Source organism: Microtus pennsylvanicus, chromosome 9, assembly GCF_037038515.1.
Source record: "Microtus pennsylvanicus isolate mMicPen1 chromosome 9, mMicPen1.hap1, whole genome shotgun sequence".
In the NCBI taxonomy this organism is placed as follows: Eukaryota; Metazoa; Chordata; class Mammalia; order Rodentia; family Cricetidae; genus Microtus; species Microtus pennsylvanicus.
The window spans coordinates 8,196,165-8,222,773 of NC_134587.1; positions in this window are offsets into that span (position 1 = coordinate 8,196,165).

The window sequence follows — 26,609 nt, forward strand, 5'->3', positions numbered from 1 at the left end:
GACTAGTAAATGTACCCATGTGTCTGTGTGTCAGAGAGGACTGGTATGCCTGACAGGACTGGGCTGAAGGAAGGGACAGAGACCAGCCCTGAGTGTGTGCCTTGAATGGGTTGGCAGTGGCCAGCCCTGAGTGTGTGCCTTGAATGGGTTGGCAGTGGCCCGGCCGCCTGAATGAGAGGGGCCATGGAGGAAGTCAGCGTGTGCACATCTGTAAACCTCCTTCCTGAGGGATGACGTCCGCCAATGCTGCTTCCATTATCATGTGACCACACACATCTGAGTCTAGCTCCTTCGGCTTCACAACAGGAACTCACTAGTAATGAAAGCTCATGGAACTTCCAGGCCTCCAGTGCTGGGCCGGGACTGCTGAGGTACACAGTTGCCCGGCTGGAGCAAGCATTTCTCCAAAGTGCAGCCATTCACTGTTGAGTTATGCTCTCCCTATGACGTAAGCCAACCCAATGAATCATCTTTTGTGTTATATGTGTGTGTGTGTTCTGGTTCTGTTCCTTTAGAAAACTGTCTGATACAATGTCTCATTGGAGCTTGGGAGAGGAGAATAAGAACATATTTGATAGTTCCAATTTAACTGATGGACATGACTTTGGTAGGAATAATTTCTAACCACAGAAAGTGATTGCCTATGAATCCCAGAGGCAACGTCTTCACCGCCATATTCTTGCACAGCTCCAGGGATTGACCTTACTGGGGCATCAAGGGAATGAAGAGAGGGCAGACACATGGGCAAAGCAAGGCTGGGATCAGGAGGTCTGGGCTCTCTGATGGAGAAGCCGCAGCACCCCAGTTCAGTGTGTTTACTATAAACAGCTAAACAGGGAGGTAGGGTTGTTAGAGTTGAACGAGGAGGCCGGCTTGGCTAATCTCACTATGCCCAGTGTCTGTAAGGGAACACTCTCAAGGCTGGAAACCCCCCGGAGGAAAAAGCTCCTATGGACATTTTCAGCACATACTGTTAACGTCTGCATCTAGCCCTGAGGCAGGCCTTGCCATCCCTCTGAATCTCACCTGGGGAAAGCGCTGCCACTCCTATGGGTCTGAGGCACTGAGGTCTTTGACATGGCTGTGCCCACATCAACAGCACACATTCCCTTGGGACATCATTTACTTCCTACACTCCACCATGCTTTGGGAAGTCAGCCATACTACCATCAACATTGCAGGATTTTGCATGTGGCAACAGAGGTCAACAGAGGGAAGAGCCCTGTTCTGTGGGGGCTCTAGGTGCTAATGTAACTCACAAATGATGTATAGGAACAGAATCCAGAGTCTGGAAAACACTCAGCTGGGATTCAAGTAGTCAAAACCAGGAGATCTAGCTTACTCCACAGGATAGGCCAGAGGGATCTGAAGGGTAAAGATTGCCTCCCAGTCTTAATAGATGACAAATTTAAATGGGGATTGATCCTTTTTTATTTTTATTTCTAGCAGATTTATAACATTATCCAGAATATCTCAGCACAATGTAGATGATTCCCAGATATTAGAAAATATCCATTTCTCTTCTAAGAAGTGAAAAGGCATATAATCAAAGAATAGTTATTGAATATCTGTTCTAGGCCACAAATGGCTCGGATTCACCATTCATAGAACTGCTGCATTATCTACCTATAGTTGGACTGCTGTTTTTTCCCAGTGAATGTGGACCCATCCCGTTTCCCAAGCATGAAAACTGGAAGTCCCCCAATTCGCCTATAACTTTCCCACTCCCACCAGCAGGAGCTCAACTTCCTTGGACTCTATTGCCAAGTATTTGAGCTCTATCATCACATGGTCCAAGTCCCTAAAATCAGACTACATTATTACAATTGCTGTCCATTTGTTTCCAAGATGAAGATCTATTTCTGTCATTAAACAAACCCCACAATGGCGCTGTATTGGCTTTAGAGGACTATCTGCTCAGTGTCCTCCCCAACTTCCTCTTCCAACACCCCAATTCTTAGCAGTCTTAAAAGATTACAATCATAGCCAAGAATTTGAGACCCCACCTTTACCTGCCCAAAGGTAGCCTTCCGTTAGGATCTCCTTAGGTTTTTATTTCCCCATCTATCTTATAAACAGGATCTGTTGCTTCCCTCTTAGAAACTGAACTGAAGAGAAACTAAACACATGGTCTTCCCCAAAGATGTCCAGAAGCTTCTGCAAGAACTGAAGTGCTAATCAAAGGCCCAGTTCCTCCACATGGTCGGTGGCCCCAAGGGCTCTTTGAACAGGATCCTTGCTCCCTGGCTGTGGGCCAACCTCCTGGTATCCCTTTTCCCAACACAAAGAAGAGGTTTGCTTAATAGTCTTATTCATTTTTGAAAAAAGCATTCTGATTCTATTGTCTTTGTGAACAATGCCTCTCATTCCTGGTTTCCTTCTGGAGGGCAGAGACTTGCGAATTCCTCAGAAGACTGAAAGAATCCCGGTGCCTGGCACCGTAAGCAAGCTCATTCAGGTGAAAGCCCACTTCCTGCCTGAGTGGAATATGTCACATACCCCTTCTCCTCTAAATAATGAAACAATGTCTTAGCAAAAAAATCTTATTTTCACACAAGTCATCTGTAAAAGATTTGAAAGAGAGCATTATCTTGGCAAACAAAGCTCTGTTTTGCTTTTGGATGTGTAGGTAAGGATGAACCACGAATCACACAGTTGTAAATTAGTGCCTTTGATTCTACTTATAATTATACCGAATGAGGTGCATTTGCACCCACTTAGCAAACTGAAATTCCCTGAGACAGAGGCATTTGCTGTTCACTGAACATGCAGGGGTTCCAAAGTTGGGGAGATGAGTGCAAGCAGAGGCGGTCAGGGGTCAGGGGTCAGGGCCCAACACCCACCCTTGTCTCTCCTGCTGATACAAAGAGGAACATGCACTGAGATGTTGAACCTAAATGACATAACTAGCCCTCACCTCTATGTCCCAGCATATGGGGCAGCTGCCCTGGAGGCTTAGCTAACTCACAATGGAACTACCATTATTAAAAGAAAACTAAGTCACACGGATTTAGGATTTGGATTCTTACATCGAACTCCACACTGTATTTACCTGTGTATTCTATTATCTTAGATTCTAACATAGAAGGAATGTGGAACTAGATTTTAAAATTGATGCAGCTATTTATATACGGAACCATCTCAAACAATATCAGTTCTTATAGAGATTTATTTCATCTTCTCTGAGTACACTAAAGGCATAAGGAATATTGGCAAGGAGGAGGAGAGCTTTCAATGCCTGCGTACTATCTAAGTTTGTGTGAACTTCTGTCATGGCAGATTAGAAGGCTGGGCTCACACCCAAGGTATATCCACTGCAGCAAATCTTTCAAAGACCCAACAGAAGCCTTAACTGTAGGCTTTGTAAAATGAATCCTTAAATATCTAAATTCTATTTTAGAAAGTAGTCAAAGAAGACTTAGGATGCTGCTCTCTGACAGAATTGCTAGGGGTACATGTCTCTCCACTGCCGGGAAATAGACTCTGTACTGAGGAGATGGTTCTCCCTCTGTGGTAGACTGTACACTCTGTTTTCACACACTCCCCAGCAAATTCATGATCTTCAGAGAAGGATTGAATTGAAACACCTTAATTCTCCTTGCTGCTCAGTTATTAATCAGTTACAGACTTAGAAATCAGCTGTCCCTCTCCTCCCCTACACACATCAGAGTTCAATGACCAGACCAACTAGATAAAAATGGTTTCCAGGCTATTCTTTGGCTTTTACTAAGGATAAACTTTTTCCTTACTCCTTCTAATTCTTGTTTTTTTGAGACAGTCTCCTATTGCATAGCCCAGGCTGTCTTGAAACTCATTCTGTAGCCCAGGCTGGCCTCTGTCTCACAGCATTCCTCCTGCCTCAGTCTCCCCAGTACTGAGGTTACAGGCCCGAGCCACCATAATAAACTCCTAAATACATCACTTAAATTGTATATAGTTCATGTATGTTGGCTAATAAGATAAAGGTGGAGTGGGGAAAGAAGACTTCATTAGGAGAATCTCAGCTGATAGCTGTCAGTGCAATTAAATATTACATTTGGCTCCTGGTGTCCTAATGGTCAAGGAGAGAGGGGAAACCTGGCGAGTTTTACGACTCTGTTTAAATGTTGGCAAGAACAATGTTAACAAAGAGAGTTATGGACTGTTTAGATTGTCAAATAACAGTTTGCGTTTTGAGGAGCATAGCATCTCGCCCCGTCAAACAAGTTCCCCCACAGAGTTTACCCCATCAAATGGAAGCAATTTATTGGTTGAGTGGAATTGTTTCATATCTTAAGTATTTTTTGAATGCTGCCGAGAAGGAAACAATGTCTGGGAAGCAGAGGGCTGGTTTAGCAGACGGGTGTTTTGCTCTTCTTATCGGGGTGACAGAAGGCTACAAAGAAGCAGCCTTCAGTAGGAAGCCTTTATTTGCCTTGACTGACCTTGGTTCATGGTGAGGCAGAGTACCGTGAGGGCGGGGATGCGTGGAGGATGCTGCATGTCTTAGTGCAAAGAAGACCACGGCACAGAGTGACCTCTTGAACTGCAGCAGGGCCCCCTGCATCCCCCTCTGTCACACCCTAGCAACCTTCTTCCTCCAGCTAGGCCACACCCTTCCAAAATTACATCGCCAGCTGAGCATCAACCTGTCAAGTAGGAGCCTTTGTGGGGGAACACTTTATATCCAAGCCATAACAGCGGGATATCAGCCACTTTTCCTAATGACATTAAAAGACCGCCCCCCTTTCTGGAGTCTTTTTATAATCTAAATCTTGTGTGGGAAGTCCTCTGTATATGTTTTTATTAGTTAATTAATAAAGAAGCTGTTTTCGGCCAATGGCTTAACAGAATATAGCCAGGCTGGAAAAGATATAGAGAGACTAGGTGGAGTCAGGGAGAAGCCATGTAGGGGCAAGGAGACAGACGCCTCTGCCAGAGCCCGCTGAAATTTTGCCAGTAGGCTGTGAGCCTCGTGGTAAACTATAAAATAATGGAAATGGGTTAATTTATGATACAAGAGCTGGCTAGCAATACGTTTAAGTGTTTGGCCAAGCAGTGTTTTAATTAATACAGTTTTGTGTAATTATTTCGGGTCTGAGCAGCCGGGAACGAATGAGCAGCCTCCGACTACATAGGTCAATTAATCATTTGTCTTAGTGGGATGGGAGTTAGCTGATTCCACCTAAGAGTCATCGCAATGTGTCAGAATGATTGTTGTGGTGGGAAACATAGCTCACTCTGCTGTGAAAGAAACAGCCTCTGCCCAGGTGGGTGACTAGACGCAAAAGTCTTCAGGGACCGCACTGTTCCTCTGCTGACAGCTTCGTTCTACTTTTCATGGAGTTCTTTCAAGGAGATAACACTCTCCCTCAGAAGTCTTCTCATCCTTCTAGCTACATCAGCTTCTGTGGGCTTCAGGGTAATATTTGCAAATCCAAGGCTCCGTTATTCAGTCGCCTAATCCCGGAGCCGACGGAGTCTATTTCAACACTGTGCTTGCTTGTATGTGATTAATGGTTGGGCCCAGCCTCAATGACAAGCACTGGAATGCTGAAGGCCACCCACAACGTGGTGTCTCCACTCCATTCTAAACTGGAGGCCCCCGCTCCACCACTGCCACTCCAGGTCTGCTATGACCACAGCGGATCCGGTGCTGATTTTGACTGCTCCCGTTGTCCCCTGAAACCGAGGAGATCAGTCACACACCTTTGAACTTGGGTTGAGGCCAAGGTTCACTGTATCCAGCCCCGCAGAGATCACTGGTAGCAAGAGAATAATAGTTCCATGCTCGACCCCAAGACCCCAAGAGTAGGTTTACACATTTTGTCTGTGCCGGCTCACAATGTGTATCCATCTGATTTGTTTCTCAGTTCTGTAAGATTAAAGAGAACCCATGTGAGAATCTGCCTGGTAGAGTTACCAGGATCTGCACCCTTGTGTGTTCTCCCCTCTATGGCTTACTAGGGAGGGGATGTAAGAACAGAAGCCATATTTAGGTCGTGTTCTGAGCAAAGGGCCTGAGACAGACTGACAGGCAGAGGGCTCATAGGTGGATGTGGTAGGAAGCAACACCTGTCTGGTACTGAGGAAGGAAGGGAGCCATGATGGGATCACAGCAGAAGTGTCATATGGTCCTATGGGTGTGGTCTACTGCTGGGGTGTCTTTTCAGGGATGTCCCTGAATTAGGACATCTATGCCAGAGAGTTGTGCTTTCTAATTATTTTTATTGTCCGGGTTTAGATGTAACAAGGACGTGCAACCGTGGGCAAGGCAGCTTCCATTTGGTCAAAGGCAAGAACCCAGGAGAATCACAGCTTTGAGTAACCAATAAACAATACTCAAAACAGCTTTGAGAACGGCACCTTGATCTAAGAGGGAGAATCGGGGTCACATACACCACGGCCTACTACACCTTTCTACCTGATCCTTCGATCCCCTGCATTCGTATAGACAATAAACTTAGCTTCAGGAATGCTAAAGAAAGTGGTACACGCCGGGCGGTGGTGGCGCACGCCTTTAATCCCAGCACTCGGGAGGCAGAGGCAGGCGGATCTTTGTGAGTTCGAGACCAGCCTGGTCTACAGAGCTAGTTCCAGGACAGCCTCCAAAGCCACAGAGAAACCCTGTCTCGAAAAACCAAAAAATAAAAAAATAAAATAAAATCTAAAAAAAAAAAAAAAGAAAGAAAGTGGTACACTTAGTGGGTGACTCTGGATGCGGATCATCAACATCCTTGAATGGTGGCATTAGTTAAATGACACCAAGTGATTGTCGCAAGCTATTAGAGCAGCATTCATAGGGTAGGGGCCGTTATTGCTTACATGCCTTAGCAATAGTTAAGCTATCTGAAGCTACTAATTAGAATTTTTCCAGTTTGGAGTGGAGTTTTGAGACTGGTTATCTTTTGGATCCGTAGATAGCCTTTTCCCTACCCCCTAACTGTGCAAGAATGTGGCTTATTTGTAGTTGAGATTCAGAAAATGTTTTTGTCATAAAGTTCAGCCGTTTTTATTTTGAAGATAAAAGAAGAAATATGGAAACTAATAAACTCAAAAGCCTGTAAAAGTTTTTTTTTATTTTCATAATTGAAAATTTTAAACCAAAATTATCTCGGCCCTGATGATCTTACTTTGAAAGACAAACCTCTAAATTTCCCTGTCGTATTTACCATAAATCTGGATGACCCAATAATGTTTAAGCCGAAATGTGATCTACTTAAAAGTCCACATTTTCTTAATATTTTCTCTCATCCATTTTTATGCTACCCAGGTAAGAGGATGATAGTGAATATTAAAATCCCACAGCCATATTTGATGCTGATGCTGCAGTTTTACACTTTTATGATCTATCTTGAGCTGTTTGATTGAATGGCAGTCTGCTGTTCAATCAAAAGCCATGTGTTATTTCATATAAGTGAACTGTATTATAAAAGTGAATGTAAAATTAATTTCAGGATATATACGTTTAATTACATAGCCGTGTGTCACATAGCTGAATCAAATCATCCGTTGCCTCTTAATAGCTTTTAAAAGTTTGGAATTAATTTAAGCAATGAAGCCTGAGATATTTTTAAAGAGTCTTTCTCAGATCTTAAGTCAGTTCTTGAAGTTGGGTCTTTTGTGGGTTTTGTAATTTAGCCCCGCAGGCGGGGAAGTTGAAGAATATTACATTTGCCTAGAGCCGGCCAAGCAATGGGCTAGGCAATTTCCATATATCACCTCATTCTAAAACCTAATAGAATTCCGTAAGGTAAGTTTAGTTACTCCTATTTTGCAGATGAATAACAAATCAAGAATAAATTATTTGGGAGCGAGGGACGTAGTTCAGTCAGTGAAGTCCTGGCTGTTCAAGCCCATGTTTAAAAAAAGCAAAGGCAAGAAGAAGCAGGGCATGGTGATGTGTGTTCGTATCTCCAGCTCTGGGGAGGCAGAGACCGAAGGATCCCTGGTCTCACTGGTCAGTCAGCCTATCCTAATTGTGAGTTCCAAGTCTAGTGAGAGACCCTGCCTTAAACAATATGGTAGACAGCATCCAAGGAACGACACCTGGGGTAGACATTTTGGCTCATTCACATACCTAATGCTAAAAATACAGGGTGAGGGATAAAGTACTTAATATTCAGGAAGCAAGGGAAGAGAGGTCACAAAAGTTTTACCAACTAGAGAAAAGACCTTGGCTAGTGCAAAGTTGACTGTTAGAGTGAGGGCTGGGGCTGGTTTTTAAACAAAGACCCAAGACTGATAATGCAAGCGTATATTAAAATCTTCCCTTGAGGGTGCTGGAGAGATGATGGCTCAGCAGTTAAGATTCCACACTTTTCTACAGAGGATGTAGACTGAGTTCCCACGACCCATGTGGCGGCTCACAATTGCCTGTGACCCCAGTTCCTCTTTCAGCTGCCTTCTGGGGGCTCCTCCATACACAGGGTGCACACAAACTTAGGCTCACATACATGCACATAAATTATAAAATTTCTTTTTAAATCCCAACTTGATAAATATCTCATCAAAATTAAGCTTGTGATTCACTTGCCTCCTTAAATTTGATTTTCTGTAAATCTCTCCCCCTTACTGAAGTACAACTCATCCAGCTATTCAACACCGACACAGTGTTGTCTTCTCCTTCTGTCTTTTCTGACTAGGTCCTGCCCTAGCCCTGCAGACCCTCTAGAGAATATCTCAGCCCTGCTGTGCCCGTCTCCACTTGTAGCTTCTAGTCCCCATCATTCCTCTCTCTCATTAGCCCTTCCTCATCCTCCATATAGCAAGTGAGGTCATTTGACTTCCTGGTGAACAACCACCTCTGTCTCGCAGCTCTAGGAACAAAGCCCAATGCCGTCCCTCTGGTTCTGAAAGCCCAGTTCTGCCATTTACTCTCGCTTTCCCTTACAAAGTTCTGTCTGCTTAGATTTTACCAACCCAACTTGTCTTGCCTAGGGACCTTTGGAAGTGCGCATCTCTTATTTCAGAATGTTTTTGCCCCTTATCTTCACACGCCCAACACCCTCTTTTCCCCGGGGATCTCAGCTTATATGGTATTGCTTTACAGAAGCCATCCTTGACCTTCTCATCCAAGCAGCCATTTAGTGTCTGTCTGCCATCACGTCTTATTTCAATCCCTGCATAGTACCTTCCGGGTCAGATATTTCTTTTCTGTTTTCATTGGTATTGATCTGTCATTCTCCCTTTTTAAAGGTTGGCTCCATGAAGCAGAAGCCTAGCTTGTTTTGTCCATAAAGAAGTATGAGATTAGGGGAAGACCGATGGAGCTCTATGCTTACTAGCGTCTCCTATTTCTGAAGCTGGGTGATATGTATATGGACACCATTCTACTCTTCTGTCTTATACAGGAATGCATGTTTGATGACAGAGATAGGTTCTAAGAAATGCATCATTTGTTGATGTTGTCATTGTATGAGCATCCCAGAGTGCGTGTAAACTAAGGTGGGTATGCAGTCGCTAGGTGACAGACCTTTTGTAGGCACATACAATCTGACTGAAAAGAAATGTCATCATGTGGCACATAACCATATGTATGTGATATGGATCCCACTTTGGTGTAACTATGTTACACATAAAAAAAAATTAAAATTACATTATTTTTTTTTCCTTTTGGGTTTTTTTTTTTTTTTTTTGGAAACAGGGTTTCTCTGTGTAGCCCTGGCTCTCCTGGAACTCATTATGTAGGCCAAACTTGCCTTGAATTCACAGAGATCCGCCTACCTCTGCCTCCTGAGCGCTGGGATTAAAGGAATGTGCCAGCATACTCAGCTAAACTATTTCTTATAATCAAAATTTCCATGACCTACTTTATGGTTTCTGTAAATATTTTGTCTCGTTTGTAACCTAAGGGTTGCAGTGATTTGAACACTAATGTTTATCTCCTTGGATGTTGTTAGAGGTTGGATTCTGGCGTCCTTCCCCCATTTCCAGACACACGGCCGCTCTAGCCCCCAGCCTTTCAGAATGTAAGCTGTTCAGACTAGAGCCGCCGCAGCTGTAAAGAGCTAAGACAGGGTTACGTGGGCCTCGGAGAAGTCTCTAACCCAATATGAATTGTGTCTTTGTGAAAACACAGTCATGTGAAGACAGCTATAAAGAGAAAGCCGTGTAAACACAAGATCAGAGGGAAGTGTTAACACGCTAAGGCAGCCTTAGCGCTACCAGAGGCTGAGGGACAGGCACAGAGCAGAGCTGTTGTCAGTGGACCCTGAAGGAAGCAACCCTACCAACACCTTGACTTTTGCTGAACTTCTGGATTCCAGAAATAGGTGGAAGAAAGCGTCTGCTGCTTTAAGTCACTTAGTTTGTAGGGCTCTGTATTCTCAGGCCTAGGGAAGTAGTAGCTGTATGCAAAGGTAGTACATGCGGGTTAATGGCAGACAGCCTTTCTGTGATTGAGGATTGAGACTGAAATGGAAGCAACAATGAAATTGAGTTCTTTTTCTGCATGCTTCGAGAATGCGTATAGTATCGACGAGTCTTAGCCAATCCCCAAACTAAAGATGCTTTAGAATATACTGGAGAACACAAGAAAATGAAATAGCTCGTTTTCCCCAGGAATCTCATTGTGATCAGTTGAATCAATCATTGAGTCACATTTATAGCTATTGTTCATAGCATGTCTGGTACCATTACAACCTCTCAGATCTTATTATCCTGGTAGATGTTGGTAGAATCAGATTTACATTGATTTCTAGAAGGCAGAATGTTTGAGAGCATTGATGTTTACCAAACTGAAGTGCCTGGGTTAATCGTAAAGAGTTAAGAGTATTCTAACTCTTACAGGTGGCCAGCTGATAAAGGCGAATCTTATTTAAAAATAACTGAGTTTACTTTTCCCACAAATCTGACTCATCCCTGGAAGCTCCCCTTTATACCAACTAGAAAAAAGGGACGGGTCAAAGGAAGAATGGTACCGAATCTTTTAAGCTTGCTTGACAACAGAAAACATGGGTCTCTGTTATGTTTCTAATAATAATAATAATAAAAATCCTTCAAAATGCCAGTGGGTGCTTGGGGTGCTATGATCCATCTTCTACTCATTGCCATGACATCGGTGCAAATATTCAGAGATGCTCCCACCCTCAAAGTCCTCCAGAAGGTAGAACATCACCCACCAGTGTTCATCGCTGCATAGTCTCAGCTATATGTGATGTACCTTGGCTTGGTCAAAAGATTTTGGGTGGGTGAACCCTTAAGCCAGTGACGACACACAGGCTCCGCTGACAGGTATGAGTTCTGTTCCATCTGTGGCCGAATGAACCTCTTACTGAGGCTGGAGGACAAGTAGATAAGACTCCAGTGTTGGAGACAAACAAATAAACCTGAGTTTCACCTCTGGTTATTTTCCTTATTAGACACAAGCCTTTGAGTAAATTATTTAATTTTCTGGGTTTACGTTTCATTATTTGTAAGTGGCTATAACTGTGGCATACAGTTTTTTAGCAGTCTCGGAAAGTTCAGGTTGAGGCACTCTGGGAGGTAAAACCCGTATGACTTTTATTAGTGCTGCAGTTCCCTACCCTGTTCCCAGCCACAGTGATGGATACAGTGTTGCTTGCAGCCTTGTCTTGGAGGCTCATTTGAGTCTCAGTGGCACCCCCTGGACCCACAACTGTGCTGGCCTCCTCTGCCATCTGGTCTGACCTCTGCTCTGTCTCTGTGAGCAGCTGGCCCTTCTCTATTAGTTTTTAGGCCCTCTCTCCTCATTTTCTTCTCTTCTTGCTTCAAGGGTTGGTTGCTAGGGAGAGAATCAGGATGCAAGAAGGCGTTCTTTCAACAAAGCAGCTGCTCAGAGGTACAGTGACAGTGCATCTCCTGCAATCCCTGGGCTTCCTAGAATCTGAGGGAGATCCTGCAAGGGCCTCAGGGAGGGTGCGGAGCCACCAGGCACCAAAAAGCAATCAACAAGAGACTAGAATGTTGAGGGGCTTTATTTGGAAACAAGGTCTTTGCAGATGGCTGTATGCAAACTCAGAAGTATTTTATGAGGCTAGATCTGTGAGACCAGGCTAACCCCCTGACCTTAATCCCAGCCTCTCCATGATCATAGGAAGTTACCTTTTAACTTGTTCCTGTTCTTGGTCTTGTCCAGTCTTTCATCTGGCCCTCGTCAAACAGTACAGTCTCTTGTGAAATGCTCCTTCTTTCTTTCAGAGAATTCAGGAGGAGCCTACACACAGGAGATGTGAGGCAAGAATCTGTATTCATTTTCTGGGTTTGTTCTAACAAAATTGGTGGCTTGTCTCAAGACCATCAGTGTGAGATGGAACCTGTCGGAGAAGACTCTTTCCTTGTCTTCCCCAGTTTTCTTAGTCCTGGACACACCTTTTCCCCCAGAGGCCTCCTCCGTGGTACAAGGTAGGCACACTACCTTTGTCTGCCTGTCCGCATGTCTCCTTTTATTGGAAGAAGGCATCCTGATAACTTCATCCCAATTTGCTTACCTCTGCAAAGGCCTTATTTCTAAATAAGGTAACATTCCTCAAAACTAAGGCTAAGGCACACCACACACACACAAACAATACATACAGAGATACACACAGGGACAACACACACAGACAAAACACACACAGACATACACACAGAGACAACACACAAGACACACACACACTACAGCACACCAATAAACAGGCCTCACTCATTAGCAATCCACCTGCATCTGTCTTCCAAACATTGGGGTGACAGACATAAACCACTGGGACTGGCTTAGAATTTTGGCTTATTTTTTAAGTGGGGGGTGAGGTTGCCCATGCCCTTGCCCCATTTGGGGAGAAAACATGAGACCTGGTGTACTCAGGGTTAGAGGAATGCTTTATTCATACTTGGGGTTACAATAAGTCACATCTAGGTCTCTTTCCGTCCCTCTCATTATCTCAGACTTGCAAAGCTAATCCAAGGACTTAACAGACGCTGTATATACCTTGCTTGAGGTGTTGTTTTAATCCATGTTTTCGTCTTATCTGGCTTGTGTGCCTGTAGCCTGCAGCACAGGCCCTAAGGTTCGCAGAGACATCATTGCCCCTAATAAGCCTCAAAGTAATACTGAGAACCAGTGGGCCAGGCATTCGAGCAATCCCCAGATGTGTTTTCAACACTGTTATTGTTGTTTTAACATTGAATACACTTACCCAGGAAATCCAGGCTTCGTTCTGAAGCGTTCCAACTGTTGTGTTTACACCCGGTTGCCACACAACACTCGCTCCTACTGTGTTTTACTTGGCAAGGGCTGGAGGAAGGGTTTCTGTAGCCAAGCAGCCTCAGATAGGGAATCTTTCCAGTCCCCGGAGACCTGGCACAGTCCCAGAATCAATAGTCACTGCAACCCAAGCCAACCCAGTCTCCTCCAGCGCTTCAGCTAACCTTGGACCGAGCCCTGATTCAGACCCTAAACCCAGATAGGAAGGACCAGCTGAAAAAATACAGCCCACCCACAGTTACAGATAAATAAGTAAAAACTGCATATTTTTTTCCATCAGGGAAAAGGGGGAAATCCTACAGAAAAAATATGTTAAATTATGCATCCTCTTCCCCCAGCAAAACCTCAAATGCAGCCATGTTGCCAGCCTCCTGAATTAAAAATGAATAAACTCCTCCAGCATTTTACTATCGTTGCATATTACTTAGAATACAGAGTACAGAATTGTGTCGCCATCGAGGAGTATTTTTCCTGCATCTATAGATGCTTTGGAGACTACAAAATAGAAATATAAATTATTTAACTAGCAGGGTGTATATCTCACATCTTTCTCCATGCGATACATTATTCATTCGCTCTACTGACTTTGAGCATAACAGCTCTCTTCTGTGCCCTTGGAGTCTCAGGTATGGAAGTCAGACGCGCTTGTGCAGAGCCAAGGAAGACCTTGGGCGGCAACCACCGTCTGCTGTGACATTTGATAGAGACACAGCAGATAGGGCCTAGGGATGTGGCTTGGTAGTAGAGCATGTGCCTAGCAGATGCAAGGTACTGAGCTTTATGTGTGGAATACCACACACAGAGAAAGCTTATGGACAGTGTTACGGGCATCTATGAATGGTGACTTTTGTCTCCGGGGAAGAAATCAAGACAGTGTAGCATGCTCTAAAATGGTCCTGTCTCCTCGGCGCCTCGTAACAATGACTACAGCAACAGTGTGGAGTTAGAGCAGGCAGCACGCGCCCACAGACAGCTGCACTGAACCCTCACCTGGTCCTTTCTGTGTGAACAGTCTTTTGTGCGTACGCATATGGTGTGTGTGAGTGTGTGTGCTTGCGTGTGTGTGCATGTTTAGCTGTGTGTGTGCATGTTTAGCTGTGTGTGTGTGCATGTTTATCTGTGCATGTGTATGCATGTTTAGCTGTGTGTGCATGTTTAGCTGTGTGTGTGTGCATGTTTATCTGTGCATGTGTATGCATGTTTAGCTGTGTGTGCATGTTTAGCTGTGTGTGTGTGCATGTTTATCTGTGCATGTGTATGCATGTTTAGCTGTGTGTAGGCAAATGTATGTGCAGAAGCCAAAAGTGGGCCTTAGATTGTCCACTTTATTCACTGAGGTGAGGTCTCTCATTGAAGCTGGAACTCGCTGATTCTTGTTAGTCTAGATATCCAGTTTGCCCCAAGAGTCCCCTGTCTCTGCCTTCAGAGTGCCAGGATTACAGCAGTTCGCCATACCTGCCCTGCTTTTATGTGGTGGGTGATGAGGGCCTGAACTACTCCTCAGACTTCCACAGCACAGGGTTCATTTTATCCCTGAGCCAACCCTCCAGCCCTGGCCTCTTACACGAACATTTAAAACTCAGTTCAGCTGTATCCTCAAGAGTCAGGTGGTATAAAGGGCTCACTGTGAGCACTATTAATGCATTCCTGCGAGGAGGGTGGGGTTCTGTTCCTCCCGCACTGCCAGCACTCCGTAGATGCCCGATCGCGCAGTGGCTGGGTACGTTTTGTGATGGCCTCTTTCTCCAGCATCCTGTCCAGGGAGAAGCTGCCCTTCTTCACAATTATACCTTTCAACCAAGGACACACCAGGAACTTTAGTTACCCTAGGGGTGGGGGGGAGGGGCAGGCTGCAGAGCAGACAGGAGGGGGTGAGATCAGAGACAGGGAGTGGTGGGGGGGGGGAGTGAGATCAGAGATGAGACGGGGCGGGAGGAGAAACAGCCCACCAGGCTTTATTTGGAAATCGCTCTTCTGGACTCAAATGGAAAATGGAGCCAAACACCATGATTAAAAAAATGCAATGCATGCTAAGAAAGTCTACCGTAATTTACGCCAGGCATTAAAGTGTTTTGCGTGAGAATATAGTATGCTGTAGACAGCCCAAGAATTACGTCTTTCATTAAAAGGTTTGCACCTCTGTGTGTGTGATAGAGCTCTGGTGTTTTTTTTTTTTTCCTGTCTTGGTGACGGTTTTTTATTTTAAACACTGCCTTTGCTTTCCAGACTTGGGAATGCAAACGCATGAGATCACACCGCCTCTGGGTTTAGCTTCTTGTCACCTCTTTATAAGCATGGCCCTGTCTTACCTGCTTGTGTCCAGGTGAAAGGTGAACAGTTATAGTACCATTACCCCTCACCCCACGTACCCTGCGCTCAGCTATAAAGTAAACTGTCAAGTCTTTCTTCATTACTCAGAGTTAGCGCTCGCGAGTTCAAAGCCCACGTGAGGGTACGCATCAAGGATGATATACATTAAGGTTGGGGATTAAAGGGAAATCAGTTACATGAAAGAAAGGTGTTTTTGCTACAAATCTTACGTGCGCGTGTCAAGAAGTATATTCATTGCCTTCTTTAAAAAGAAACCAGAACAACTCCCAGAGACATATACCTGCATCTGGCCAGTCTTTCCAAGAGGACGTTTTCTGTTTGAAGTTGGACAAAGGTTAGGAGGAAAACATCTCTTGCTCCTTGGCTGGCATGCACATGTAACATTTTTTTTTAAATCAAAGTGTAATTTTGATTTTAGGCATTAGTAAAAATCAGAAGGAAAGGTTGACGCATCCTAATCATTCTTAGACAGAGCAAGAACACTGGACTCAGAAGGAGGGCTGACAGATGTGGGTGAGCTACCAGATGTGATCAGCTGTGCTTTCAAGGTCCCCCCGACCCAGGGATCCCATCATTTTAGCGATTGTTGCCCAATTATCCTCAAGACTTGGCTGATCTGCTTGGAGCAACGGTCCTCTGTTTGGACACAGATTTGGGTACTGCTCAATACAACTCAGGAGACCTGCAATAAATTATGTGACTTTTAGCAATTATTCTGTTTAATTCTTAAATCAGGCCAGAAGTTCAGAATTTCAGGGTTCTTCTGTCTATCATCCTTATTGCTATGACTTGCTGTATAATTTGGGCTATGCTTTTTAAAGCTAGACAGCTGACTTTCCAAATCTGACATGATACTGCATATAAAACCACTGTGATTATATATTATAATTATATATTATAGTCTACACAATGTCTGGGGTCCCATATATAAAATGGCAAAGCAAACAATAGCTGCATTATTGCTAAGCAGTTTGCCACATATAAAAGGAAGGTCACCCACAGATTAAATGTGTCAATATTAATTTGCAAAAGGCCTGTGTTCTGCAACAGGTCCGGCTTTGGAGATCATGTGCCTTCTGGTCTCTGTGATATTCCTAAAGACCCCCTTGCTCCAGCTCCATGTCAGGCGTAGGGGATGGGCTTGATAAATGTGGCTCCCACTGAACTCAGGCACATTCACCTCTCTTTCATGCCTTGTCTAAAGTGCCCTGAGCCTGCTTCTTCCCAAACATTATAGTGAGAAGGTCAGAGGGGCCAGGTCTTCCCATGTGTTTCTGGCCTCCTCTCCCTCTGATCAGGGTTCGATAAGGCAGAGTGTTATCTGAGGCCTCCGAAGCAGGCGCACACAACTCATTGCTCCCTTTAACTGAAGGCAAATGTTACTAAAGGACACTGGAAGTCTGGCCAGCGTTGTCTGATCTGTAAGCTCTGAGCCAGAGCACTCTTCTTCTGGAACTCACTGAATATTTATGCGGGTAAAGGAAATGGTGAGAAAATACTTCTGCCTCAGAGTTTTGCACCCAGCTCGGTCATTTCATCTTCCCCATCTGGCTTTGCTGTTGTAGAACAAAACATCAAAGTGACTCGGCAAGGCTCATCCCACAAGTATGCTTTCATTGTCTGTGTCCGTTCTGCTCTGTCCTGTCCATAAAAGAGGATGTTTTATTGTGGTTACTGTCACTTGTCTCACGGCAAGAACTACCCTAGCAACTGTTCCTAGCCATGAATAAATCTAATGGTTTTATAAACGAGAAGAAAAGAAAGATGTATTAAGCCCTTTCGTTTGGGCTGGTAGTTCTGTCTGAGACGATCATCTTTCTAGGTATCCAGAAGAAACTGAAGGTCAGAAGGATCCATCAGTGTGCTCCTGATCACACAGAAGTTAGAGAAGCTAGTGACAGAGGGAGGATTTGCACCCTGGTCGGCTTACTCTTCCGAATGGTTAGACTTTTTAGCTCATTAGAGATACAGAGTCCCTGAATCCCAGTTCTGCTTATTCCTGGACAGAGTTCAATGACTCAGTGTTTCTCTCTTTTATAAGAACACACAAGCACCTGGACTTGACATCATCCGCTCTGGTCACTCCCCTGGGAAATGGCAGGAAGATGCAAGAGCAACCATCACAGGCGGCATGAGCATTCTTGAAGAGCCCAGATGTTACCATTAGCATTTCCAACCTCAGCTGCACTGTGGGGGCCTTGGGGAGGATTCTGCAAGGCAACCAAGAAAGCACTATGGTGCTGATGGATATTTTGTTGCAGCGGCAGCAGCAAAAACGTACAGTTTCCAAATCAATGATTCCTATTCTCATCAATGAATTATTTTTAACCACTCAAAAGCATTTAAAATTACAAATCAAAACAGTGAGGTAACTAGAGAGAGGGAAGAAAGAAAGAGAGAGAGAGAGAGAGAGAGAGAGAGAGAGAGAGAGAGAGAACAACCCACATGGTTAAATAACACTGTAACTAATAGTGTTAAACAGAAATTCCAGTACCAGGTACCGGGTCCTTCCTCATGTCAGGGAGATCATAGAGGCTCCCAAAACAATACAGGCTCTTACCATTCCGCTTGGTTGCCCACCAGTGATATCCAAGAAAGCCCTGTTGCTGAAGACACCATCCACCTTGGGGGAAAGATACAGAGAATTTAAACTGGCACTGAGGTGAAGCTTCCTCCCTGGGAGCCAACTTTCAGAGTACCAGGGTTGTCGTGCAGGCTGCTGGGAGACAAGGCACCAGTGTCCCTACCTAGCTGAGACTATTAAAAACTATAATATATATCTATCAGACAAAATGTACCCACTGGTCCAACAGTGGCTTAACTGTTATAGGGACAACCAAATGCTCTCTGACTAATTCTTGAGGCCAACTCCACGAGAAGAGACTCATGTCTGATACTGTAAATATGGTTTAAAACCCACGGCTGAGGAGCTCTTATGCTCTCAAGCACTTACTCCTGATGTTTATCCAAGTCAGCACGCACCTTGTTGCCTTCTAAATACTAATATCCATAGACAAAGGTTACTCCGTCTTAATCAGAGAAACTTCTCTTGGCAAAGCGCGGCAGCGGGCACAGAGAACCAGTGGCAGTTGGATGCCCAGCTCTAAACATGGCGTTCATACTCTCGCCTCTAAGACCCAGGGAACAAGGTGAAAGAAGGCCAGAAGAACGCAAGATTCAGAGGACAGGGAGAATGGCTGTCCCCTGGCCATGGCAGAGCCGGTGCAACCATGATCTCCTGGCAGCAGTTACCTGTAGCAGGCCTGCACAAGACTGGCCTTGGCGACAATCAGTAATAAAGACCCATGTGGCCCTATTCCTCCCCGATGAGCGATTGGCAACTGAGACTTGGGGGGAGGGGCAGTCATTCTCTTGTGTATTGTGGACGAGCCCACGATGCTCCAATGGATACTTCCAAACCCAAGCCCACGCCCATGGTCCCTGTCTAAATAGGACACACCAAACAAACAATCCAACCAAATCATGAATATGGAACCGGCTATATTGTCTCCTTTTGGACTGTAGTATCTTGTCCTTGTCTTCTGTTTGTGCTTCAAGTCCCTGTTCATTGGCTGTTATGTTGCAAACCCCCGTGGATGACCATGCCACATGCTCTGTTGGCACTGCCTTGTGGACCTGTCTGTCCTATGTGTGTCCTCTACAGACATCACCTGTGCATATCACCGCATTGCCACGTGGCTCCATCTCACTTAACTCGTATAAGCATTGATCTCTGGTCAGAATGTGAGTTTCTGGAGGGCAAGGGTGCTCTTACTGTGTTCTGTCTTCTCCATTTATAGCCTAGATTTGGCACATGGATAAAGAGGCAGTTGTGGAAAGGAAAGAATGATTGTCACATTCTTTGTCTCCCCTCCTCACCACCTGCTTTAAAGGATAATTTTCATGAGCCATGGGATTATGTGTGCTTCAGAAATTGGGGAAATAAGTATTAAGAATGGGAAATAGAACACTTTTCTAAAGTGATTTAAAAAATAAAGAGTTTTTCTTACTCACTAATGATAGTGGGAGACTTGATTCAGATTACAGGGTTCTGCCCAAAGGGCCACACGGGAACCTAAACAAGGGGTGGATTTAGGGTGCTCTTTAGTATCACTACGGATTATGTGGGCATTTCAACCAGACCCCTTGAAATACCCTGTCAGGCAGATGACAGACACACGTGATAAGGTGTAAGGAGAAGACATCAAAAGATTCCTATTTTTCATTTATTTTGACAAGAGTAGCACAGTCCTAACTATAGATGATGATACATATTGCTTCCTAGTAAATGTCCTTTAATGTACTTTGTCAACCTTTTATACCACATAACTCCAGGACATGCTCGGTAAGCCTTTGTTATACACCCAGAGACTGTTGGCTGTCAGGGGTAGGTGAGTAAGTTTGTGAATTAGCAAATGGGCACTAACAACCTTCTGTTGTAGCAGTAATGTATTCTTATGACTAGAGAAGGAGATTGGTCTTTTAAATGCTTTTATTTACTTAGAGTATAATAATTTAGAAGTAAGTTAAACAAAGGCCACATTCAAATCTGTCTCATAACGACTGAATAATTGATTATAACCCGGTTTCATTTTCAAGGTCAAAGTAAATAAAATGGGCTCGACAGACGAGCCAGCAGAAGTAGACAGTTGCTCTGTTTTATTTGTGTTTATAATTTGCAGTACTCGATGCTGGCATTGACGTGAGTTTTTCCTCATGACAAATCATGCACAATTATCAACAGGAATTCAAAGGATGCTGCTAAGGTCTGAAATTGCATAAACCATTTCACTGCAGAGAAAAGGCCCCGGAGGTGAGCAGCATATTGAATCTTTTCAAAGGAAAATGATGTGTTTGTGATGTGTCATTTGATAAAGTTATTGTCGTGGAAAATTAAACCTCATTTTGAAAGAGACGAATAAGAATGATGGAATTTTACCTTTTTTTCCGAATGACCCTTTCCCTAAGCTGCTAATTATACATATCAGCTTACACATGTGTTCACACACAGAGCTGTAAACACGTGTTCTCTACACTATATTCTTTGTATTTATGTTCAGATTCATGTCAAGGGAACTGCTTTACATACTATTTTAGGACAAAATCATCATCTGACTTGGTATTCCTTAAAGTGTGGTTGGTGAATTTTTCTCCATTGGAATTCTCAGGATGGTTGTTGGGATAAAGTTTCCCGTTTTGAGAAGAGGGGTATGTTTTCTCGGTCAGGCTGGTCTTGAACTGCCTCTGTAGCGAAGAACTTCTGATCCTTCTGCTTACACCTAGGTTTATAGGCCTGGTATATACCTTGCTGGGAGTCAAATCCAGGGCTTTGTGCATGCTAGCCAAGGATTGTAGTAACTGGGCTGCATCCCCAGCCCAAGCTTCCAAGATTCTAATGGAGAACTGGTAAATTAGAATCTCAGAGATTAGCCTTATGATGAGCCAAGTTAGGGAAATGCTTTGTCTGGCTAATTGTTAGAAATACAAATTAGGGGGCCGCACTTCAGACTTAATGGATCAGAAACTCCAGGGATGGAGCTCATCGATCTGCATCTGTAACAAGTCCTCCACCTGATTCTTATGCACTGTGTGAATCTGAGAGTCACCGGAGCGGCACACGGTAGATGGCTTAGATCGTCCCTTCACGATTTCAGGCATCATTCTCCTTGGTTCCAGGAACGTTGTCAGCGGCCATCTCTCAAGTGAGTGTCCTGTCATTGTCCCCAGCAGGATGGAGTCACCTTATGTACGTTCAAGCCTTCTCTCCAGAGCATTCTGTGTGCATAACTCCTCTATGGCTATCAGGAGATGACATTCAAAGGCTTTCCCCCCATTTCCAAGTGGGGTGACTCTGACAGGCCATTATAGTCCAGTTCTCCATGAAATCCACTACAGCATTTGCCATGACTATATCCAAATGAGACTCCTCCTTCTCCTTCATAGCCATTGCTTTAAAGACAGTCTTGATGCACTTTCTCATGGGTGACCATATAAATCAGCATCCAGTGTGGGACTTCATGAGGGACTAAGGAGATAGTATTAAACCTGTACCAAACTCTCCTAGTTGGCCATGTGGGATACAAACTCATTCTGGACACTCAGGCTTTGGTTTTATTGATTTTTTTATTTTAGTACTCATATGTCTTATGGATAAGGACAAGATTATGTTTATAAAAATGTGCCTGGAGTAACAATATGTTTGTGTATATTTGCCATGGTGACAGAAACGTGGATCTATCTTGGACCGCGGCAACTCTTATAAAGGAAATCATTTAATTGGGGTGGCTTATAGTTTCAGAGGTTTAGTCCATTGTTGTCATGGTGGGACATGGTGGTATGCAGGCAAACATGGTGCTGGAGAAGGAGCTGAGAGTTCTACATCTTGATCTGCTGGCAGCAGAAGGCGTCTATGTCGTACTGGGCATAGCTTGATCATAGGAGACCACAAAGCACCAAACAGGGACACATTTCCTCCAACAGGCCACACCCACTCGAACGAGGCCACGCCTCCTCATAGTGCCACTCCTAATGAGCTTATGGTGATGACCAGTTACATTCAAACCACCACAACCAGTTAAGTATAGAGCAGGAATTCTCATTCCACACAGCACTGCTTCTCTTTGTCATATAGATGTGTGACATGTCTGCTCCCATGTTCTCTGCATATACAGACACATATAGTATTATTTGAAGGGGGAGACAGGAGAGCAATTCCCTCAAGTAATGCAAATCCCCCTGACAGGAAGAAGATTAGTCACTATTTCCTGGCCGGTTGTTAGTCTGTAGTCAGCTGAGTACAATGAGAATCAGAATTATTGTCTAGGGGAAGTCTCAATTTTCTGTCAGTATAAAAGTTCAGTAGTGTAGTGCTAGAGAGAGAGCCTAAACCATGGTCTAGAGACATAGCTCAGTCCAAATGCCAGGGAGATAGCACAGTCCATGGGTCAGAGAGATATCCCAGCCCACAAGCCAGAGAGATATCCTAGCTCAGAGGCCAGAGAGATAGCACAGTCCATGGGCCAGAGAGATATCCCAGCCCATGGGTCATAGAGATAGCCCAGCCCACAGGCCAGAGAGATATCCTAGCTCAGAGGCCAGAGAGATAGCACAGTCCATGGGCCAGAGAGATATCCCAGCCCATGGGTCATAGAGATAGCCCAGTCCACAGGCCAGGGAGGTAGCCCAGTTCATAAAGCATGTGTACTGCAGAGGAGAGGACTTCAGTTTTATTCCAAACACCCATACAATAAACTGGCTGGCCACGGTGATGTACATTCATAATCCCAGAGCTGGGAAGCTGAGACAGGAGGATCCCTGGGGCTTCTGGCCAGTCAGTGAGTGCCAGTTAACACTAAGGGACCTACTCTTAAAAAAAAACACAGGTAGATTGTGCCCGAAGACTGGTACCGAAGTTGACCTCTGACCTCTACATACATGTTGTGCTGGATAGTTTTATATCAACTTGACACAAGGTAAAGCCATCTACGAGGAGGGAGCCTCAATTAAGAAAATGCCTCCATGAGACTGGGTTGTAAGCAAGCCCGGAGGGCAATTTCTTAAATAGTGATTGATGGGGGAGGGCCATTGTAGGTGGGGCCACCCCTGGACTGGTGGTCCTGGGTTCTATAAGAAAGCAGGCTGAGCAAGCCATGGAAAACAAGCCAGTAAGCAGCCCCTCTCCATGGCCTGTATATTGCTCCAGCCTCTTGGTTCCTGCTCTGGTTGAGTTCTTGCCCTGACTTCTCTCAGCGATGGACTGTTACCTGGAAGTATAAGCGGAACAACACCCCCTCCTCCCAGATGCTTTTGGCCATGGTGTTTCATCACAGCAACGATAACCCAATTAATACACTTGTGAACACACGTGTACATATGCCTGAACACCATGCACCTGCATACAGCCCACAAAGAGTAGTTTAACATACAAGAGCTTTACTTTCTAATCATGTAATAGTATAAGACAGGTGTGTGGTGGATGGACAGCCTTCTTTTTGTGGGAACCGAGAGACCCGTACTTCTTCTGTGCACACTACAGTGTCGTTAAAGATCCTAAGTATTCAAGAACAAAGGGGGAAGAAGGCTCCATAGCATCCTAGCTAAGACGTGCATACTGCAATGCTTCTAGTGCGCTGCTAGGAACTAGCGTGTGGCCTCCCTCAGACACGGGCGGGACTGGTAAATGCGGCCTTTGGGTATTTTTCAGGCAGGACGGGAGGGGGACTAAGCTCAGAAGGTCCGAGGAAGAGACAGGTGGTAGGGATCCGAGGCCTTTGCATCTAGCAGCAACTATCCAACAGCTTAGTCATTTCCGTCGGTGCCCTCCCCTGCCCATTCCTTTTGAGGTGTGCATTATAAATCCTGCCAAATTGGACGATATCATAAAAGCCACAAGATATATCGCGTGCCATAGCCTTCACTTATCTTATCTCATTAAGTGGAGAAATTGGAATATTTCTTTTCTTTCACAGGAAAACAGTATCAGGTAATGTCACGTAATATTTCAAAAATAGAATTTGTCTTTGTCGACCAGGCCGTGAATAACAAGGAAACACTGGATGTTCTTTTAACGAAATGATTTGAAATTAATTTCAATCCGTTCTGATAGCTCTGTAAAAGGAGAAATATAGGCTTCGGTAAGTTTCTTAATGTAGATTGCTACAGTAATTTAAAAACAACAAATAATAATGAAGCGACGGTTTTTATTGCACTGCCAGTGCGCTCAGCGACAAATAGTGTATTTTTAAAAACTAAACTTGTCACCACAATAAATGCCAATGGTTAAGCTCTAGGTAGGGCCTTCAGATTGGAAAGATTCATAAGATCACACTCACATAGTTTAGAAAGTTATTTACTACAGCAGAGATAAAGACATTAAACATATAATTATTCACGGCCTTCCTTGAGCCTTCTTCTCCTCCCGCCTCCCACAGTCCCCTTCTGGATCAGGAGTAATGGGTAGGGAGGGATGCTGGGAAAAGAGCAGACTTGGAGACACAAAAAGGCTGACTTCATCTCCTTGTGTGTGAATACCAAGCTGACAGGATAAAATCAGCTGAACAGAGAGGAGGAAGAACATTCTAGAGGGGCCTAGATGGGAAAGGAAGGACTGAGAGCTTTGAAGGTGAATGGCAAGGCCACTACATGGGTAGGGTAGTAAGGGCAGAGGTTTAGTAGTGGGGGGATTTGGAGAAATGTATCCGCGTATGAAGAACCACTGCTGGGAGGACCTCAGCTCAACTCCCTGCACCGCTACACGGAGCAGGCCTAGCAGTTACGACAGCCAGTGACTGCATCAGCCCATTGCCCATGTACCAAACAGCAAGCTAAACTAGGCACCTATGTCAACTCTTTAGCCCTCATGAGTCTAAGAGAGATATCATAATCAATTCCCCCTTATAAATGAAAAAACCTGAGGCATAGAAGGACTACCTAACTTGGCAAGAAATTCCCAGCTCACACCTGACACAGCTAAGATTTGAGCCAAGACAGTCTGGCTCACTACGCTTTACCACTTCCCTGGGTGTAGAAGTTAGGCAAACCACAAAGGAAAGATGATAAAAAGGCTCCACATATTTAAGCCGGAAGCATATCAGTCTTATAGAATTAGGGCTAGACTATACATTGTGAAAACTTCACCCAGACCCTTTCCAAGAAGGAGGCAGACAGGTGGCTGGACTTGGTAGATAGAGATTTCCTTAGAGGCTACTCCACCTCTGCTTTTCCTTTTAATAGGAGGAGTGTGGTTATAGTTACAAATGGTAATTTTCTGTGATTTTTTAGCTTGTCTTATACCACTGTGATTATTATTTCATTTTCTAATAATGCAATTAACATCTGATTTTTCAAAAAAACAGAAATAACTTTAACCCATCAATGCCGCTCCTGGGCAGGAGGTCCACGGGAGCCTTCAGAATGTTTCTCTGGGAGTCTGTGGCGGTCTCATGAGGAGCATGGCTTCAGGGTCTGTCCAGACTCAGCCTGGATGTCACCCTGGGCTCTCGTCACAGCAGCCTCTGGAGCATCGTTTATCTTAGGAGGGGACCCAGTGGAGGGCAGCTGCCTGGCTCAGGACCTGTGATTCCAACGTGGAGTGAGTCCAAGAGTGTTGTCCAGTCCATTAAGCAATCCCTCTTAGCTGAAGGGGTTCATCTATCAACTGTGATTTTCAGCCAGCAATCTGCTTATTTAGAGGGTTAATTACATTTTCAGGTCACCTGGGCGCTTCTCTTAGATATTTAGTAAAATGAGTCTTTATTTTATTTATCACATGGCGTATTTGGTAAGGGCTGCCCAATCCTGGAGTGGGGGTGGGTCGAGGTTGGCGTGGCGATTATTTACAAAAAGACTGACGTGGGAGTTCCCTACCTCCCCAATGTCCAGAGTTATCTGCGGATGACCCAGATCTCAGACACCATGACCACAGCAGATTGATCTGGCACTGCAGGTAGCAGCTGATGTTCCTGAAACAGAAAGTCGGGTATTGATTTCCCAGTGCTTTTATGACCCATTTAACAACAGGCATTTTGGATTGGTTATCTCTTAGGCTGCAGAGACGGCTCCTGCCAGCATCCTTCTGAAGTCCTCTTAATTATCTTCTCTGAGAGATGGGTGAGAACGGATGTTCGGCCCCGGCCTTGAACACACACATTTCCCATGTGAAAGAGGCTTACACAACTTGCACACCTAACACCAAGTTAGCTCCGACACAGGGTGTTTAGACATTTTCCATGGTGACTACCCCATGGGTGAGGGGGAGGTCCACTGGATCTGTCTGCTAACAAATTCTCACTAATTGACATCAAGCCAGTTAATTTCTACGTAATAAGTGTTGAGTGATTCAAGGACCAGCACAACCAGCCAGAGCTGGGGCCATTCAAAGACCAGTTTGGGTCCCAGAACGGAACATTTAATGTTTTGCCAAATTTTCAAAACCGCTGGGAGTGAAGAACAGCGGTCTTAAACTTCAGCTCTTCGGGTTACTAATTATGTAGCCTGGGGTATAAAGAGAACTGTACAAATCATTGCTTCCATTAGGAAGGCGTTAGGACCCACGCCACGCTGGGTGCCCCTCCTCTTAGCGGGCCGCTTGTTCCCG